The sequence below is a fragment of the Pygoscelis adeliae genome, unplaced genomic scaffold, assembly GCF_000699105.1.
Source record: "Pygoscelis adeliae isolate BGI_AS28 unplaced genomic scaffold, ASM69910v1 Scaffold38, whole genome shotgun sequence".
Classification (NCBI taxonomy): domain Eukaryota; kingdom Metazoa; phylum Chordata; class Aves; order Sphenisciformes; family Spheniscidae; genus Pygoscelis; species Pygoscelis adeliae.
In genome coordinates, this window is record NW_008825614.1 from 19,830,131 (window position 1) to 19,840,259 (window position 10,129).

Below are 10,129 nucleotides of genomic sequence, written 5' to 3' on the forward strand. Positions count from 1 at the left end.
AAATCCTTTTTTTACTTTAGCAAAGACCTCTGCCATTGATTTAATACTCTTTTTATGGATGAAAACATTATTCAAGAATGAGAAATGTTTCCACTGAAATCACTTATCAAATAATAAGCCATTAGCTTGTTTTCTTTCTGGAGGGGGTGATGCCAAACAAATGACTTTTATTATAGGTCAAATATCACCAGTACTGAGAGCCTTGGACCTAGTTTTTAAATGCTGCGGTGGATCTATAGCAATTCACTTTCCACTGCTGAGGACTTCTGAGATCCCAGCTCATCAAAACGTATTTATTCAGCCCAGCTTACCCATTCAGCTCCAGTTCAGGCCTCTTCTTCACAGGAGGAGAACTTCACTGAAGAGTCAGAGGACACAGGAACAAAGAGAAGGGTTTTGTTTGTTTGTTTATAATTCTCTTTTGTGAGATCCCCCAGGAGTAAAAAAGAGAATAGTTCACAGTCTGGTAAGATCAGAACAACAAAAGTATTTGCAGCATGGCACACAATAAAGCACTGCTTACTTGGGAATATTGTACTCCCAGCCAGCACCATCCTGTGAGACTCACAGATCAGCTCCAGACCCTGCCGCAGACTTGCTTCAGGAGCTAAGATTCCCCTCACCTCCAGAGACTTTTCTTCCCTGGAGAGCCCTAAGAGACTGATGCAAAACAGATCTGACCCTCTACAGAATATCTGGTTATTTTTCTAATTTTTTCCTTTATGGATGGGTAGATTTTTAAATATTACTTTAAAATTTGCGGTTCGTTTTCGTTTCCAGTGACAATGTTCATATCCCAGTCAATTGGTATTTATTTTACAAGCATATTTTCTTTAATCATGTCATGGAGCAGACCACTAATTCTCTCCTTCTGGATGGCTGTGGTGAGACCACACATGCTCTCTGCTCTGAGCACTAGCAGACTGGAAAGAGATGAGAAGACAGAGCAAGAACAAAATACCATTAGAAACCCAATGCTGTTCCCATCTGAATTGTTCTTATATGGTTCCTTACCGGGCCGGCAAGTTTCAGGATCTTCAGGCTCCATGACCCGGCTATCAATCCTTTTTTTCCACTGGTTTATCATTCCAAAAGTGATGGCAAAGCTGCATCCAAAGAGCTATCAATTAGCCCTTGGAGGTAGTCCAAACTAACCAGTAGCCCACGCTGTATTTTTTGGTTAAGAGACACTAAGATCAGAAAAGGACGTATTGAGATGATAAGCCTGAGTAAATAAAGGGCTTCTGTGGAGTACCTAACGAGGGAAGTTTTGAAGTGCAGCACACCAGTTTTATGGAGGGATGACACTGATGGGAAATCAAGTCTCTATATGAAAGTGCTCATTGATTAGTTATTTCCAAAAGCACAACTGGGATCTATTTTGAGCACACAGTGGGTACTCATCCAAACTATGCTTTCCCTATTTCAAGCAAATTGGCAAGCTGGAAAAGTTTGGCACAACTACCTGGACTGTACTGGCCTCCATTTTAAAGGGAATTGCAATTTGAATTTCAGTCTCACCTAGAGATAATTCTGAGAAGAAACTTGTGTTTCCGGATTTGAAACTACAAAATCAAAGCATTCAATTTGATTTTGACAGCGGTGTTACTGTCTAAAGGAGAAACAGACTGTGGTAAGTACTCCTGCCTTGACATAAAAAGCTCTCTTTTAGCTTCCTGTCTAAGATGACATCATCAGGGAGACAACTTTCAGTAGCATGGGTCTCACCTGAACATCTGGAAAGAAAGCAGTAGTTCGGAGACCTGGTTGTTCAGTTTGTACCATCTGTGCAGTTGCTGGGGCAGATGTCTATACCTCTGCTGATGGAAGCGACGTTGGAGAATCAGTCTGAAAGTGTCGGCGACTGCCCCCATCTCTGCAGCACGCCTGGTGACGTTCACATTGAGTGTGTTTCGCAGCCAGGGATTCAGATATAGTCTTTCTCTTCAGGACCGTAACTCTAGCTCCTAGTCTTACCTTAAACCCATGGTTTTTAAAGATAAATTCTATAAAATATTTTGTTATTTTATGGACATTACAAACACTCAGAGAAGTGATGGCTTGCAATGCGTGCTCCCCATAGTGGCCCGCTGGTGGCCTCATGGGGATGGGTGCCCTGTTTGCAGATTCTTCGCGTTGCAGCTCTTAATTTGGGCACCTTCCTCTGCTAGCACCCGAAGTTAGGTGTCTGTGCCCTTCCTCAAATAGCCTGGGCTGCTCCTTCTAGGTCTGCCTCTCCTGTTGACCAATATTATATTTAGCAGCAGAGGTGCCTGGGGCTGAGGTTGGCTAGCGGCACAGCCAGAACCATTCACCCAATGGCCACAGGCATGTTCAGGAGCTGTTTGGGAGCTCAGCCTGCCCCAGCCGCAAGACTTGCTTTGGCACAGGAGCTGCCGTGCGTGGGCCACCCTTCGGGCACTGCACCAGACAGAAAGCCCAGCACTGTGCGTTACAGACCACAGGGTTTGCAGGGGAATCCAACTATTCAGCAGCTCAAAGCCATACTATGGCACTTTTACATAAACCTGTCTCTTATACTTAAACTCTCCATTTTTAACCTCTGTCCTCTCGCATAGAGTGTGTATTTTGTGATCATTATTTTTGTCCACACATCCAGCACACACACTCTAGGTCATTACCAGCCCCGTGAGCTCTGTTTGTGCCATGTATCTTTAGGATATATTCCCACTCTTCTTACCTCCCTACCCACAACACTTCTGGTGGCATTTCCAGTCATCTGTTAACTTCTGCTTCCAACTTCTGATGGACCTCAGGCCTCCCACTTGTTAGTCTATTCTCTAGCTACCCATCTCTCATGCTCTCAAGCTTTCCTTTACTTCAGTTGCATAATCATAGTAACGCAATTTCTTGTTCTTCAGGCCTTCATAGCTTTGCTTTAACCTATGGACAACAACTGTCATCAAGGATAAAAAGATGTAGCAAATCTTTGCTTACTACAGTCCTCCATGCCAGATTGCCTTCTGGGAGATTATTCAATGCAACTTTCAATTTGTATATCAGTAACTGAAAGGATGTAGTTTGTGATTGTCACTGATCAAGAGTAAGTCTGTAATTCAGTTTTCATTTGAAACGACCGATTGATTCAAATGTTTCAAGCAAAGCGTCTTAGCTTCAACTGAAAAAAAGCTTTGGGTGGATGGTGAAATAAATCAAGAGTTTATTTGCTAGTTTTTAACAGGCCATTTGCTCAAGGTGGAATATGGCCTCTGGCACAGCATATGCAACAACCAGTGAAAAGTGCTCGTACTGAGGAAGCGGCAGCTACCGTCTACTATTTTTCTGACAAATATTTATCTGTATGTGTTGCATTATTTTTCTAGCCAACATCTTCGTTACCAGCTCTTCAACAAACTGGAATGAAACTGTCTGAAATGCAATGGCAGATCCATATAAATGCGATCATGAACATCTTATTATATCAAACTGAATATAAAAATGAATATTAAAATCAGTATTATATTGAATTAAATGTGCATTACTGCCTGCAAAATATTCCTTGTGCTCTTAATTTCAGCACTGAATTTTATTTATCTTCTCCCAAACTGTTCCTTTTCAAAATGTGTCTCAGGCTGTCGGACTGACAATGCCGAATTACCTTGTAGCCCAGGAATTTTGGGGCGGAATCTGGAGGTTTTGGTGACTGGGCAGGCGGGTGGTGCATCAGGCACACAGTGAAAAATGTGGGAGGTGGTTTGGGAATGTAATAAGAGCACATTAACTGGATGTTTCTGCTAGAGTATTCAGTAGCAAAATATTTAATGATGCTGACATTTAAATTGTGATAATTAGATTTCCTAGTTAGCACCACATTGAGAAGAATGGGAACAGTTTATATATTGCTCAGAGCTATTATTTCAGACTGTCTGCAAACTCTGATTGGCAAGAATGACCTGGTTCATATTCTATTTATATATGAGTTTTATTTTGGCTTTAATGAAAGCTTAGCTTCTGGATCGCAGTTCTCTACCATTATGTGGCTCTGTGAGGATGGGAATCACAAAAGGCTTGCTTTCAGCCAAGCTCAGAGCTCCTCTAGTGAGATAGCCCCACAACGCATTACCTCTGCAAATACTGGTCTGCAAATATGGCCGTGACACCTACCATAGGTTTCGAGGGAAGGGAGGTTATCTTAATGTCTTAGAAGGTACACTGGGTGTTTGAGCAGAAAACATTTTCTTTGCAAAAAGACTGCAGGAGGAGCAAAGTAAACACTTGCCATTATTACTTCTCCAAGACATTTGTCCCCTTGCCCTAAGAGGTTTGCTACACCAGGCAGAATGGAGGGCAGCACCCGCCGTGACACAGACTGACAGTCTCCATCTGACGGCCAGTTTTGCTGCCTTTTGCAGTTACTGTGGGGAGGCGATCCATCTGAAAAAACATCTTCTGCCAGCTGACTTTTTCCCCCCATAGTGTTTTTGCAACAGAACAGCTTTGGTGGATGGGATGAGGAAAGAATCTACTGTCCTGCCCATTTTAAGAAATATTACAATCATTCTCTTCTTTTTATCCTTTGGGCAGGGGACTCGCCTCACCATTGACTGTTCCTTTGGCCCACATGATAAATGAATTATTTCAGTTTGGACATCCTTGTCAGAGCTTTGGGGAAGGCAGCTTGTCATATGAAGTGCTGCCTGCGGCCAGCTTACTCCACAGCCAGGTGTGGCTGTATGCAAGTGCAAGCCCTGGAAGGAGGGAGCCCATCACCCTGGTGTGGGGGCTCCTGCCAGCTGAAGGGGCAGGAATGACTGCCTGGGATTGAAGATGGGAAGGAGCCTGAAAGGAGGTGCGTCTGAGGAGGTGGCATTGCTGAGGGAGGACCTGTTTGTGGGAAAAGAGGGCTAGAGTAGGACTGGAGAGGCAAAATAAGTGCATGTGGGATAAACGGTGGGATGCAGGGATGCGTGGTGGAGATGGATGGAGATAAAAGACCAAATGATATGGGTAAGAGCAAAGGGAAGTGAAAAGAGAGAGCACGGAGACAGACGGTCTGTAGCCACTGGGGTCTTCTGCCCTCCAAGAAGCCTGGCTGATCCCAGAGGCATCTCCACCCTCCTGCTGCAAGTCAATATCTAAGAAATCCAATAACAATGTGTGAATCTCACCTTCCCTCATTTTGAAGCAGCTGGCTTACAGTCTAGCACAACCCCCCACAGCTCCACTAGCAAAAGTGATCAGGAAGCAAAGATTTATGCTGTACTTGTGGGGGATAAACAATACTGCTGCTAAAGTTCAAATGATGCATGCCTGTTTTTTTGAGAAATCATTAAGCCCTCCAGAACAACTCCAAACGAGCCTTTTCATTAAAAAAAAAAAAAAGGCTGCAGAACAAAGCACTCAGAATTTAAGAAAAGGATCCAGAATTAACAGGGACTCAGTACACTCCCCACGCGTGTGCTCACTGTGAGACAGTCTTTAATTAAGTAACCATGTAATATTTCATTCACAAGACCTTTGCCTGATTCCACACATAGGGCAATGAGTCTTCACAATTTTTGCCACTCTTGTAAAGCACATTTCTGTAGCAGGCATTTTATTTTGCTCCACAGTAATTAAATGTATTTATTGAGCTGTGGTAGGTTAACAGGGGAACTATCTGAGGAGGAGCAGAAGGGAGGAATGACTTGACAAGTAACTAATCATTCATAAAATTCTTATAGTGACAGTTCCTACAGAGATTTCTGAATTTGCAAACTGCCTCATCTCTGCTTTATTTTTTTACTGTGCAAATCAGGCATTATTTATTTTATCTGGCCTATATATATAGTAAAGGGTGAACTTACATAGCAACCTTCCCCTTGGAGGAAGCACTAAGATGGTCTTTTGACCTATATTACTGTTTATTTTCATGAAACTTTCAGGACCTGAATAATGCATAACTTTAGACCTGCTGTCAAATCTGGCAGTGGAGAGAGACTCCCCCAGCCCACTCTCGCACTCACAGTCGCACTCACAGTCACTCACAGTTACTCTGTCAATCAGTCACCTGAGTGTGAGCACCCAAGCCTTGTTTCCCTGGGCCAGACAGATTCACTCCACGTATGGGAGCTTGCCGAAGGTTTTTTCCAGTGTCTACAACATTAGACTTGCTCAGAAGGGTTTGACTCCCAGATTTGTGAAGCCTTATCCTGGGTTCCTGGGCAGGGAACGCCTGGCCGAATGGAAAGCACCGGTGCTGCCAAGCCAGGTCTGTAAGGGAGGGAGGCACCAAAATGCAGCCTGAGAATCCCTCCTGGGTGAGCATCATCGGCTGGACAGCCTTTAAAACCAAATGCACTGTTTCATCAGAAAGGATACCTCTGACCATACACATACCCTCGAGCTTGAAGTACCTGCAAACAGTCAATTTGCTCACAGTATGGAAGCTTATCATCAGGCAACTAATTCAGCTTTCCTCCACTGGGAGAATAAATTCTATTTACTTACCTGTTATCAGCAACAATAGTTGTTTAAAAAGAATTAAACAGAACATGAATGATTAGTCCTTTCTCCAGCTCTTTGAGGATCCAAGGTTATTTTTGTCATTCATCATGCCACATTCACACAAGCACGATTTCTTTCAAGGTACCAGTGCAGCTATCATGGTAACGGAGTGGATTATTCAGTGACGTGTTAGGCATTAGTAGCTGTTTTTCTCCCATCTTCACGGTAACATGCATATAAGATTTCTAAGGCTACCGTATGCCTTACAGCTTTTTCTCCCATACTTTATTTAGACAGGAGAACCTGTTGGTTTCTGTGTAAATTTCAGTGTCTAGAAATAAACTGCAGTCCTCTGAACTAAAACTGGAGTTCAGACATATCTCTCTGCTAGCAGAAAAGAATGAAAGTAGAACCTTTATTTATTTATTTACTTCCTTATTCTTTATCTGTATGGGTAAACAGCGAATCTTCTCTTCCGTTTCGCTGAAAAGTCTCTTACCAGGGCTCAGGTCCTTTTTTCTTCCCTGGGCATTCTCTTCATGGAGCTGCGGCTGGTCAAAATAGAGCCAGCAGAGCTGCAGCCATGCCCTTGCTTATTTGCTTGCTATTAAAGTCTGTCATTGGTTCTACAATAGACAATATAATTCCCGTTTGCAACAGGTGGCGGAGCAAATGCAATCCAGACAGGGACTCACCCGGCACAGCAGCTGTGGCTCTGCCTCCCCTGGGACACTCCATGAAAAAGTCAATACACTTCCAAGGCATGGTTTTTCCTAAAAACAGTCTGTGTGCTTGGATAGCATACACCTCCCTTGTCCTGACCCCAGCCTTTCTTCTCCTCCACCTGGCATGTTCACACTCTCCCATGAGTCTCTAAGCCAAGGCTCCTTCCTCAGGATCTGGAAGTCTGCTTGTCAATGCTGAAGATGAAGGTACACTCTCCTTCAGCAAGGTGGAGAGGCTGTTTTTCTCCCCAACAAATCTTAAGGGAGGGGGGTGGGCTCCCCTCACTGAAGGGGAGCTGCTGAAGGGGTCCAGTGCTGAAGGGGTAACACTGATCCCACTGCAGTCCAAGTCTTCTCTCTTTCTTCCCTTCCTTTACTGCCTCAGAAGTCCCTCACTCATTCAGCTGTCTGTGGACTAGGAAAATGGGGGAGATAAGGGAGGGGGGGGAGGAGAGGTGTACAGGTTATCAGAGAACAGATAGCCTAAGTGGTGCACTCATATTCTCTCATTTTAGAAACACCAAATGTATATGCTGTCTCTTTCTGTCTGGCACCTCCGAGGATCTCATCTTGCCATTCCTGATCATCAACAGTGCTGATGAAAGAGTGCTGATGCTCAAACTCCCCTTTTCAAAGCATGTCCATGCTGTGTGGGATCTCACATGGAGAAAGAAGACCCATGGGGATAGTGCTTGCATTGAATGAAGAATGATTATTGCTCTTTGTGGAGGAAACATGAGTGCATTACAGGACAGTCCCACTAAAAAAACAAAATGAAGAGAAATGGCTGTGAATGAACTTCACTGAAGCACTCTGAGGCCCCAGCTCGCTTTTCAGCTGAACTAATATTAAGATCACTTTTTAACTGATTTAATTCTAGTTAAGCGAAGGGAGTGACTGGTAGGTCTGACGGGAAAATGAAAGAAATGCAACTGAGAAGAAAACCTGCCGCTGCACTGGACCCATCACACTTTGCCCTAATCCATCCACATAACCCCTGCCCTGTTGAGGTGGAGGAGGGAGAGAGCGGCTTGGTGGGTGGCGGGCAGCCAGCCAAGGTCGACCCACCACACCCTGCAACCAGAGGATCAGCACTTCTGTATGCCAAGCCCAGTGTTTCCCAAAAGCGTGCATTGTACGTTGGATAATAAGCATGGGAAGCCTCTGGCTGTCCCTTCGATGCGAGGTGCTGGAGCAAGCAGGCAGCCACGTGCACACAGGCCGGCATCTTCGTGCCCTTCAGCCTGCAGCTTGGAGCACCAAGGTGGAGTGTGGAGGAAGCTGTGCACTCCCTGGCAGGCAGCAAGGCGCCCCTGCCTGAGCGGCTGCGCTCCCCAGCGCTTTCCTCGGGATTGCCGTGGCACACGACAGCAAGCCTGCGTTGGGTTTTCAGGACTGAGCGCTTACTCCATCTTGCTTAATGAAACCATCAGCTCCTTGCAGCAAGAACAGTCCCTGAGCCCAGGGAAACCTCCGTTTTGAAGGGACTCCAGGGTATTACACTGACATAATAAAATAATTGGCAGTAATAGGAAATGCTGAAGGAGATGATGCCAAAAGGACTGTCAAGAGCACAGAATAAATACTCCAGAAAAAAATGGAAAATACTCCTTTAATGACTTCACATAATCAGAATTGTAGGCATTTCTGTTTAAAGTTGTAAACATACATTTTCCAAAAGAAGCTTTGCTTATGTTCCTTCCAAAAACAATCCTTTCCTTTAAATCTATAACAATACAGGAAAGTGTACTAGGTCACAGAAATAAAATAAAAAAATCTGTCCTGCTCTTGCTTGACTTGATACAAAATGCAAGAGGAAATCTTAACTTTTAAATGCCGTCCCAACGTCACGATTTCTGAGCAGTTTACACTGAAGATGTAATATGTCAGTGCTCTGAGCAACAGAAGACCAGGGATGCTGGTACATGAGTGATCCTTTTCTAAGGAAAAATTAGTCCTTAGCTTTTAGTAACAATCTGCATTTTTCCATGTTATTTATAGCAGCGTTTCTAGTTCTGAGTCAGACAGGCTGAGAAATATGAATGAAATCATCACTGGGTTTTTTGGTTTTTTATGTAAATAGAAGTGACCTGGGACCTCTCGTACAAATGGTGGTGTGCATACTTCTGAACCCATGGCTTTTGTATCATGATGATTAAAAGTAGCTAAAAAACAAGGTACGTCTACAAAGTAAGGAGCTGTCCCAACTTATTCCCATGGATTTTAAACATTCATTTTGGAAAAGCAGCCCTAGCAGGACTTCATTGCAATCGAGTGACAGCATAAACCAGAATAAATCTAGAAACAAACAGGGCTTAAATCATAACACTTCTATGTCCGTAAGTAGCAGACACCCTCCACCTGTACCTACATTTGGCCCCAGTTGCTGAAGTATTTGGGTATATTGGGAGATTTAGCCTTTTGGAAGCTGCAACCGTTTTCTGCCAATTTATGCTGTACTGCTATGTTTTTAATGAGGTCATTTACTGGAGGGTTTTGGACCAAAGTCCAGAGCATTCCCAGATTGGCACAGATTGCCAGGAACAATTGGACATAAAAATAGAGTGGATGACTCTTTCATACAGGGAAAACTGAAATCTGTAAACTTTTTTAATTATGAGGTCCTTGATCTGGGAGATATGTGATATAGTCCAAATCTAATTAATGCTTAGCTTTTTTTTTTTTTGCCTGATTTATTCATTCTTGAACAGATTTAGAATCATAGAATCATAGAATCATTAAGGTTGGAAAAGACCTTTGAGATCATCAAATCCAACCGTCAACCCGACACCACCATGCCCACTAAACCATGTCCCTAAGCGCCGCATCTACACGTCTTTTAAATACTTCCAGGGATGGTGACTCACCCACTTCCCTGGGCAGCCTGGTCCAATGTTTAACCACTCTTTCAGTAAAGACATTTTTCCTCATGTCCAATCTAAACCTCCCCTGGCACA